The sequence below is a fragment of the Bufo gargarizans genome, unplaced genomic scaffold (assembly GCF_014858855.1).
Source record: "Bufo gargarizans isolate SCDJY-AF-19 unplaced genomic scaffold, ASM1485885v1 original_scaffold_976_pilon, whole genome shotgun sequence".
Classification (NCBI taxonomy): Eukaryota; Metazoa; Chordata; class Amphibia; order Anura; family Bufonidae; genus Bufo; species Bufo gargarizans.
In genome coordinates, this window is record NW_025334779.1 from 347,144 (window position 1) to 357,346 (window position 10,203).

The 10,203-nt window shown below is 47.7% G+C and overlaps 1 long non-coding RNA gene across 1 annotated transcript; it reads right to left on the reverse strand.

Annotated features, from left to right (window-relative positions):
- Positions 1-737: 737 nt before the first annotated feature.
- LOC122924272 lies at positions 738-5,954 on the reverse strand. The gene is made up of 5 exons (XR_006387385.1): positions 5,896-5,954; positions 4,870-4,944; positions 3,591-3,632; positions 2,005-2,060; positions 738-822 (listed from the first exon to the last, which is right to left on the reverse strand). It is a non-coding gene; the product is annotated as an uncharacterized LOC122924272 (long non-coding RNA).
- Positions 5,955-10,203: the final 4,249 nt, after the last annotated feature.

The window sequence follows — 10,203 nt, forward strand, 5'->3', positions numbered from 1 at the left end:
CGCCCGGTTGTCATAGCCACCACAACAGGCAGCTCCCTGCACGCTTTTGAACCACAGGAGCGTCCCTGTTCTCCTTTCACTTCCATTTCCAAAATGTTTCTAAAGAACCGGAAGATCAAATACGAGAACCAAATATTCAATGTACAGGCACATACCAGAGATAAACAGCCTAATGCAAGTGCACCCCCTGCAGGCAGAAATACCTATGTGTACTATATCTTGTGACCCATAGAGCTCCCCCTGCTGGTCACAATATGACAGTATCTGTATGTTAAAGGACATCTGTCCTCAGATTTGTACCTATGACTCCGGCTGACCTGTTACATGTGCGCTTCGCTTGGCAGCTGAAGGCATCTGTGTTGGTCCCATGTTCATATGTGTCCGCATTACTGAGAAAAATTATGTTTTATTATATGCAAATGAGCCTCTAGGAGCAACGGGGGCGTTGTCGTTACACCTAGAGGCTCTGCTGACTCTGCCACTGCAGAACCCCTGCACTTTGATTGACAGGGCCGGGTGTGATCACATTTGCACTGCTTGGCCCTGTCAATCAAAGTGCAGAGGGGGCTGCAGTTGAACCACCCCAATCCAGCTACAGACCCTTCATGTATTTGGTCCCAGCTTTTTATAAACATCAGAAATAAGACGCACAGGATGTGTATTTGCTGCAAGTTTATTTGAAATGATTCCAGGAGTAAAGGGAGGAGAGTATGGCTAAGATTACATATTTTTTTTTGTATATTTTTCTTTTTTAATGAAAGCGAAAGGTAATTAGGTAAGGTGATTTGAAATCAAAGATTTTCTTTGCATCATGCATGGTGCCTGCAAAACACAAAACAAAAAAAATCATGTTCATCATCTTACACGCTCCAGCTTTATGTTGCATTTTTCTGCCTCAACACCCTTTGGAAAAGTATAGATGGGCTTAGTGCGAAGGACATTGCCTCCCACCTCATGGTGGCCATAGAGTTGCTTTTCAGACACATAGACTACCAGAAGATGCAGGATAGTAAGAATGCTTTCATGCAGTCAGTGTTTGGTCAGTATTTGGTCAGTGATTTCCATCAGTGATTGTGAGCCAAAACCAGAAGCCTACACAGAGATAAGGTGTAATGGAAAGATTTGTGCCCGTGTTTCGGGACTGTACCTGGTTTTGGCTCACAATCACTGATGTGTATGAAATCTACCTAACAGATGGCTCAATAATGAAAAACAGAGGGCAGTTATCAATGGAACATTCTTAGATCGGGTGTCTCTAACCAGTAAACTACCAAACGGGTTAAGTGACAAAGCTATAGGGGGTCACAGCAATCACAATTGTGACCAGGCCTCTTGGCAAGGTGAACCTTAGGCCTTGTCATATGCTGACTGTCTTTGTAGTGACTGGGCAGAACACTCCTGAATTGTTCTTCCTGACCATAGAGAGAACTGTGCAGCCATACTGTTACAGCTGCACAGTTTGCCCTAGTCTCTATGATCTGTGAAAGGAGGAAAACCGGAAGTTACAACCTGGATAACACTGGAGCCCGGAGAGCTGAGTAACCAGCATTAATACTTCCACTTCAGTCTCCTAGATCACCTAGTGTACTGACATTAACACCTTTTGTTGTCCTAGACCTAGAACATCAGGTATATTCACAATAATCCCCTCCCCCCCCCACGGTCCAAAGCCTCCAGGTTTGCTGACATAATCTCTTTGCTGCAATAAACGTCAGCGATTCTGACATTAACCACATCACTGCTCTAGACCACCAGGGATTCTGATATTAATCTTTTCACTGCCCTAGACCACCACAAATGCCTATATTAACCCACTTACTGTCCTAGACCACCAGGCTAGACTGAAATTAACCCCCTCTCTACCCTCGACTTGGATGTGGTTTAATGCTATTTGTCTGTCAGCAGGGGTTTTGTCTTCTACACTATAGGATTATATTGTGTGTTGCACTTGATGGACCTGAGTCTTTTTTGACATGTACAGCAACAATTTCATTCAATACATACGTTTCTTTATAATTTTCTTGTTGCCAACTACATGCTCATTTGAACAATAGTCCTGGCTAAAAAGAAAAATATATTTCCATTAAGATGTATAACAGAAATATTTGCATAATTTTGTATAACGGCATGTAACATTATATAATATATTATTGTATAGCAGTTCTTTTATTAATATTTTATATACTGTATTCACTGATATGCGTTGTGTTGCATTAAAGCAGTTTTCCAAGTTAAAAAAGATTTTTTTTAAAAACCGCAGGGACAGAATAGAAGTTGTACTCCCTATTTCGATTCTCCTCTGCTCCACCATCGTTGCTTTGATCCTCCCCGCAGCTGCAGCCGTGGCATCATGTTCTTGCCTGCACCAATGATGTCCCATATACTGTATGTGACCACCGCAGCCAATCACTGGCCTCAATGTATGCAGTTTGCAAGGCCGCACTGGGACAATAATTCAGCCCTGGCATTTGAAAGCATACAGGCCCACCCCAAGATGAAGACTTCAAAGAAACCCAAGTCAGGGTTGGCACCATCCTAGTAGAGTTGGTCACTGAGAACACCGACCCATCTGGCATTTGTCTGAATTGCCAGATGGGCAGTCCGGGCAGACGTGTCAGTATAAGATTGCTTAGGCCAGTGATTGGCTGCAGCAGCCATGCGTGGTATAAGGACACATTACCTCTGCAGTCATGTATATACAACACCCAACCAGGAAGATCGGAGCAGTGGCGCTGGAGCAGAGGGGGGGGGGGGGGGGGGGGGTTTGAGTCATTAAAAGGGTATTCAATTGTGGCAAGTGTTCCTCTGTCCACAGCATAGGGGATAACTATGAGATCAGCGGGGGACCTAAAGCGCTCCACTATTTCCAGAACTTCCATAGAGAAGAGTGTGCATGCCCAACCTGTCTCTCTGTTCATTTTGGGGGTCCCCATTCTTGTGATGGGTGGGGATCCCAGTGGTAGGACATGCACAGATCTAGTAAGTTACCTGCTAACCTGTGGATGAGGGATTACATGCCACACCCGAATACCTCTTTAACCCTAAGTTCACACTTGAGCGTTTTACAGCGCGTTCCTACGCGCTGTAAAACGCGCAACACATGAAAACCAATGCTTCCCTATGGGGCTGGTTCACATTTTCGCGTTTTACAGCGCGTTTGAACGCGCTGTAAAACGCCCGACGCTCAAACAAGTACAGGAGCTTTTTTTGGGGCGTTTGACGCGCGTTTGGGCCATAGACTCTTTGGACAACACTGCTGTCAATCACCCAAACGCGCGTCAAACGCGCGTTTACTATTACAAAAAACGCGCATAAAAACGCGCGACAAAAACGCGCGTTTGAGAAACGCTTAGGTGTGAAACCAGGGTAAGTGTATTTCTTTTATTGTTTTAACACCTTCCTTGCCTCTATCTATCTGTCTATCTGTCTATCTATCTATCTATCTATCTATCTATTTATCTGTCTTTATTTCTGTCTGCCTGTTTCTCTGCCTAGCTACATCTCAAGTCAAATAAATATTCTAAAAAAGAAGTTTAAATGTAAATGATACATGAAGCATATGCAAGAATTCTTCAAATGTTTAATCTTACCTTTTTAAAGAGCAGTTTCTTCACCAGGCATATCAGCTTCTCCTGTAAGGAAGAAAATACAATATATTATTTTAATCCTAATGAATACTCAGTCTGTAATATGTGACATTTCATGTGTTTGTATTTCTAACTTCAATCCTGTGATCTCTCTCAGCTGTTCAGTTACACGGGCTAATACCAACCTCTGAACCACTTACACTGATTTGAAGCGGAAACAAGAAAGTAAATGAAAAGTCCAGGTTATTTTTCTATTATGCGTCTGGTTGAGGTAGGTCGTGGCACACTCAAAAGTGCCAGGACTCGCCTGATACAGTGCAGGTAGAGTAATTATCAAATGTGGTCAAACAGGTTTAAAAAAATATATATAAGCTTGTATCACGGTAGGGGTCCATGCCCAACACCGCTCCACTCCATATGTTGGGAACAGCCACAACTTTAGCTTGTTTGTCTGTCCATGTACTGACTTTTACCTGATTTCTGGATTTAACACTTCACTTTCTGACCAGATCTCTGTATTGACCCAGAGCTGCCGGCCTTAACCCCCTGCCGTACCTCGGCCTGTCCCTGACTGCGGTTTTGCCTGGTCCCCCCTGTGCCGTGCACCAGTCTCTGTTGGCCATTGTAGCTCAGCAGTCTACACACTGAGTCTAATCCAACAGGTAGCGGTCTGGTAGATCCCCTGCAGTGGAGTCCAGATCTAGTATAGGGGTTAAAGGAAGAAGACCAGGGGAGCAACTTAGTACCCTTAGTAGTAGTCTAAAACCAATCTGTTGAAATGACACAGCAGATCCACATCCACTTAATAACCGCTTGTTGATGTAAATGAAATGCAGATGAGCCCACCTATACATCTGCTTGAATTTTATGAAGGATTCCAATATCTCACAATACAAATTTGACCCAATATTGCAGTGCCCTAGCAAAATCCTCCACAGGCTGCAATGCAGCTCGCAACCACTGGGTGGCCAAACACAGAAAGAGATAGCATAGGCATCTCCCAACAGAGTACTGCAAATCACATTTCTTTTCAAAGCTGGTTATTTCATGCCACACATCAGGATATGCCAAGAGGAAAGGTGAGGCAGACCTATGTACCAGGCGAGCTGTATATAGGCAATGCCTTTCTATTTACTGTACTTTGTCGCTTTTCTTCAATTCCTAAACCACTGACTGCTAACCGGATGGATGGCAGCGAGAACATTTAGTTGTAGCTCATATTCAATAGGAAATGCTTTACATTGATGCTGAGAGTATGTAAGGTGAAGTAGAATGTAATTACCACATCAATATCGATGTTCTTCTGCAGAATATCTTTTAGCATCATGATGAGATAGTTACACGTCTTTTCATCAAGCTGGAGAATAATATAATGACACAAGTCACTCCTCTGATAGAATAAGTAACATTTACAGATTTAGGGTTCATGCGCACAACCATAGTTTTAGTACCATTCATTTCAATGGGGCTGCAGCACATGTATGTCCATTCCGTGGGCCCGCAAAAAACCCCCCCAAAAACCATGTCCTATACTTGTCCGCTTTGCAGTTCTAACTAAGGGCAGCACGTACTGATTCACAAAATGCACAACGCGTACGGGCGGTATCCGTGTTTTGTAGGATTCGCAATCTGTGGACCACATATACGGCTACAGCTGTGTGCATGAGCCTTTAGAATGAGAAATGATAGAAATGTCAAAAGTGCATGAGCATTGCTGCCCTTCAAAATGGGAATCTCTTTCATAGTTACTGCGGCTCTAAAGGGAATCTGTCACCAGGTACCTGAAACTAAACCTAGCCGCATGCTCAGATGTGCGCTTGTCAACGCAGAGCAACGTTCTATCTCCCATCCCTGTGGCAACTTGAATGAGGTGGACAATTCATTTTCGGTCTGCCTATCCTGCATAATATTTGAACCAACCTAAATAAATCTTGATTGACAGTTTATGTCAAATGTAGTGATAATACTGTTAATCTTTAGACTGTGAGGCATTCACCATAGCGCAGACCCCTGCACACACTCCTCCTGCCTTTGTCTGCAGCCACTAGGGGGAGCCGAGTGCAAAGGGGTTTTCAAAGCTGTCATTGCTAAGCTAAGTTTGCTATGGATGCGGCTATCTATGTGCCCCCATCTGTAGAGCATAACTAATGGCACTAGTCAGACCCTCTCAGTTCTTCTAGAGAACAGCAGGTAGAGGCTAGTGCTAAAATAACACTTTTTAGAGGCTGGTGATGTACGTATGAATGGACTTGCTCATTGCTTTCAACTAATTCATTTGCCAACATAAACAATACATTTAGTTCTTTACCGCACATTCCAATGGTAGCAGGGTTAGGGCTTTCTGAAAGAGATAATGGACATTAGTCAATGAGCCTAAAAGTCAAAAAAGTATATTACAAGTTGCAGGTTTATTTCTCATTTAATCATGGCCGGTTGCTGAGTTTTAGTTGTGTACACCAGTGGTGCCCAACCATTTTCTGTCTGAGGGCCGTGCTAGACTTGGTATAAATGTCACGGGCCAGAACCTGGTAGCTTTGCCAGAGAGAAATGCAAACACTGTGAGGGGGCACGTGTGGGCATTACTAAAATACATAATACGGAGCCTTCAAATCTGCGCTTGGAGCCTCTGTTGCAGATTCTGTCGAAAGACCAGACGAAAAAAGCCTTGTATACAGCACTTCTGTGTCCGGTAAAAAGAATGGATCCCATCACAGTCGGTGGAGTCTGTTCAGATTCTTGGAGGAGCAGGGTCACTAGTGGGGTGACAGGAGGAGGAGGGAGCAGGGTCACTAGTGGGGTGACAGGAGGAGGGGGGAGCAGGGTCACTAGTGGGGTGACAGGAGGAGGGGGAGCAGGGTCACTAGTGGGGTGACAGGAGGAGGAGGGAGCAGGGTCACTAGTGGGGTGACAGGAGGAGGGGGAGCAGGGTCACTAGTGGGGTGACAGGAGGAGGGAGGAGAAGGGTCACTAGTGGGGTGACAGGAGGAGGGAGGAGAAGGGTCACTAGTGGGGTGACAGGAGGAGGGAGGAGAAGGGTCACTAGTGGGGTGACAGGAGGTGGGGGAGCAGGGTCACTAGTGGGGTGACAGGAGGAGTGGGGAGCAGGGTCACTAGTGGGGTGACAGGAGGAAGGGGAGCAGGGTCACTAGTGAGGTGACAGGAGGAGGAGGGAGCAGGGTCACTAGTGGGGTGACAGGAGGAGGGAGGAGAAGGGTCACTAGTGGGGTGACAGGAGGAGGGAGGAGAAGGGTCACTAGTGGGGTGACAGGAGGTGGGGGAGCAGGGTCACTAGTGGGGTGACAGGAGGAGTGGGGAGCAGGGTCACTAGTGGGGTGACAGGAGGAAGGGGAGCAGGGTCACTAGTGAGGTGACAGGAGGAGGGAGGAGAAGGGTCACTAGTGGGGTGACAGGAGGAGGGAGGAGAAGGGTCACTAGTGGGGTGACAGGAGGTGGGGGAGCAGGGTCACTAGTGGGGTGACAGGAGGAGTGGGGAGCAGGGTCACTAGTGGGGTGACAGGAGGAAGGGGAGCAGGGTCACTAGTGAGGTGACAGGAGGAGGAGGGAGCAGGGTCACTAGTGGGGTGACAGGAGATGGAGGGTCACTAGTGGGGTGACAGGAGGAAGGGGAGCAGGGTCACTAGTGAGGTGACAGGAGGAGGGGGGAGCAGGGTCACTAGTGGGGTGACAGGAGGAGGGGGAGCAGGGTCACTAAGGGGGACAGGAGGAGGGGGGAGCAGGGTCACTAGTGGGGTGACAGGAGGAGGAGGGATCAGGGTCACTAGTGGGGTAACAGGAGGAAGAGGGAGCAGGGTCACTAGTAGGGTGACAGGAGGAGGAGGAGGGAGAAGGGTCACTAGTGGGGTGACAGGAGGAGGAGGGAGCAGGGTCACTAGTGAGGTGACAGGAGGAGGGGGAGCAGGGTTACTAGTGGGGTAACAGGAGGAAGAGGGATCAGGGTCACTAGTGGGGTAACAGGAGGAGGGGGGAGCAGGGTCACTAGTGGGGTGACAGGAGGAGGAGGGATCAGGGCCACTAGTGGGGTAACAGGAGGAAGAGGGAGCAGGGTCACTAGTGGGGTGACAGGAGGAGGAGGAGGGAGAAGGGTCACTAGTGGGGTGACAGGAGGAGGAGGGAGCAGGGTCACTAGTGGGGTGACAGGAGGAGGGGGAGCAGGGTCACTAGTGGGGTGACAGGAGGAGGAGGGAGCAGGGTCACTAGGGGGGGACAAGAGGAGGAGGGAGCAGGGTCACTAGTGGGGTGACAGGAGGAGGAGGGAGCAGGGTCACTAGTTGGGTGACAGGAGGAGGAGGGAGCAGGGTCACTAGTGGGGTGACAGGAGGGGGGAGGAGCAGGGTCACTAGTGGGGTGACAGGAGGAGCAGGGTCACTAGTGGGGTGACAGGAGGAGGAGGGAGGAGCAGGGTCACTAGGGGGGTGACAGGAGGAGGAGGGAGCAGGGTCACTAGTGGGGTGACAGGAGGAGGGAGCAGGGTCACTAGTGGGGTGACAGGGAAAGGGGGGAGCAGGGTCACTAGTGGGGTGACAGGAGGAAGGGGGAGGCAGGGTCACTAGTGGGGTGACAGGAGGAGGAGGGAGCAGAGTCACTGGGAATAGTTACATGAGTCCATGGCTCCTTACCTCTCCAGCGGCCCTGTCATATTTCCCGGGGTCCTCAGGCAGCGCTCTCCTTACAACAGTCGGACCCTCCTCCTTAAGGCTCCCGCCAGCTTCCCCTGCCTAACCCGACCTGTATCGCTCCGGCGCGCGCCTATACCAACCAATGACAAAGCTCCTTGCTGTAAAAAGCTTTGAAATTGGTTATTTCAGGCACAAGTAGCATCGCTGCGCTGCCTGTGCCGTTCACAGTGCTCACTGCGCTGAGGAATGTGGGGGAAAGGCATATTGGTACACCTTAGACTTTTCCCAGGGGGTCGCACGGGCCACATGACACAGCTTCGTACAGTAACCAGCACCGAGAAATGTGTGAACAACCAAATGACGCTCACAACTGGGATCATACGTCAATGTATCTCTGCTACCTGGTTCCATGTTGACATATAGGGAAAGCCCGCTCTACCAATCAGTGGCCAAGTAGTCATCCAGCTCAGACGGAGATTGGTTAGGCGGGCATTTTCTGCCATTTCTTGTGTGCCAAACCTGGACCAGGAAGTGGAGACCAACAGAGACCCATTAAGTGTTGAAAGAACTACTACTACCATCATTGCTACAGCCTACACACAACTCGGGAGACTTCTGCTCTGTAATATACTTTTGAACTGTGCCTTTTGCTGCTGTATGAACTACCACTCCCATTATCTATTCAGTAAAAAGAGACTTTGGGGGTCATTTATTAAGATCAGCGTTTTAGACGCCGGTCTTAATATTCCCTATAGCTGGTGGTGGATCGCCAAAGTTAAGTAGAGGCGCTCTACATATCTGCGGTGGATCCACCACCACTTCTAAATGTAAGACGGCTTCCTTGCTATCTTACATTTAGGCCTCTTTCACACAGGCGTCATGTTTTTGGCCCGGACAAGATGCGGGTGTGTCACGGGAAAATGCGCAATTTTTCCGCGTGGGTGCAAAACATTGTAATGCATTTTGCATGTGCGTAAGAAAAATCGGCATGTTTGGTACCCAAACCCGAACTTCTTCTTGGGTTAGGTGTTGTGCAGATTGCATTATTTTCCCTTATAACATGGTTATAAGGGAAAATAATAGATTTCTTAATACAGAATGCATAGTACAATAGGGCTGGAGAGTGCCAGAGGGAAGATTGCTACCATGAACTGTGAGTACTACTACCACTATCAGGGTTGCCACCACCACTCCCCTCCTGACGTCATGCATTGTGGGCCTGACATTTTGGCCTGTGCCGTCAAGTGCAGAATTGTGGAAGCATCTGAATTAGCTGGATGACTGTGCTGAGATTCACTACAGTAAAGGCTTATAGAAAACTGTAAAAGCAGACGTGTTAATGGTGAATATTTACCTTTACGCATCTAAGAATATCCTGAAAGAACATGAGAAAGGCGGGTGAGTTGAAAAGTTACCATAGACTTACTTTTAATCATTATATAACATATTCCACAGTGCTGTACAGAGATTGTCATCACTCACATCTATGTGTACAAGGTGAGGAGCCTCTCCTAACATGTCTGATGTGGTAACTACTTGCATCCCCTATGTAATAACAATTCTGGAGCCTCTATTGTTATGACTCTATAATATGCCATCCCTTTATTATTCCTGCTAAAAGGTATGAAAGAATTAGCAGTTTGAAATGAAGGTCCAGCTGGGTGTTACCAGTTGTGGGTGTGTCCCTGCACTGTTTGACACTGGCAGCACTGATTGGATAATGTCAGGCTATGCAGCAACCCCCCCCCCCAACTGGTAGCACCCATCTGGACCTTCATTTCAAACTGCTGGCATCACATGGGGAATGCCAGGAGAGGTAACAGGTCCTCTTTAATAAGCACATGTGAGACTGGCCTATGACAGACGAAGACTGTGTATACCAACATAAGGCATTCCTAATTTCCTTGTTGTTTTTGACCAGTTTCATTGGCAAGCTCTAGCATATCATGTCCGTGAGCAGATCATTCCCACAGCTCTTA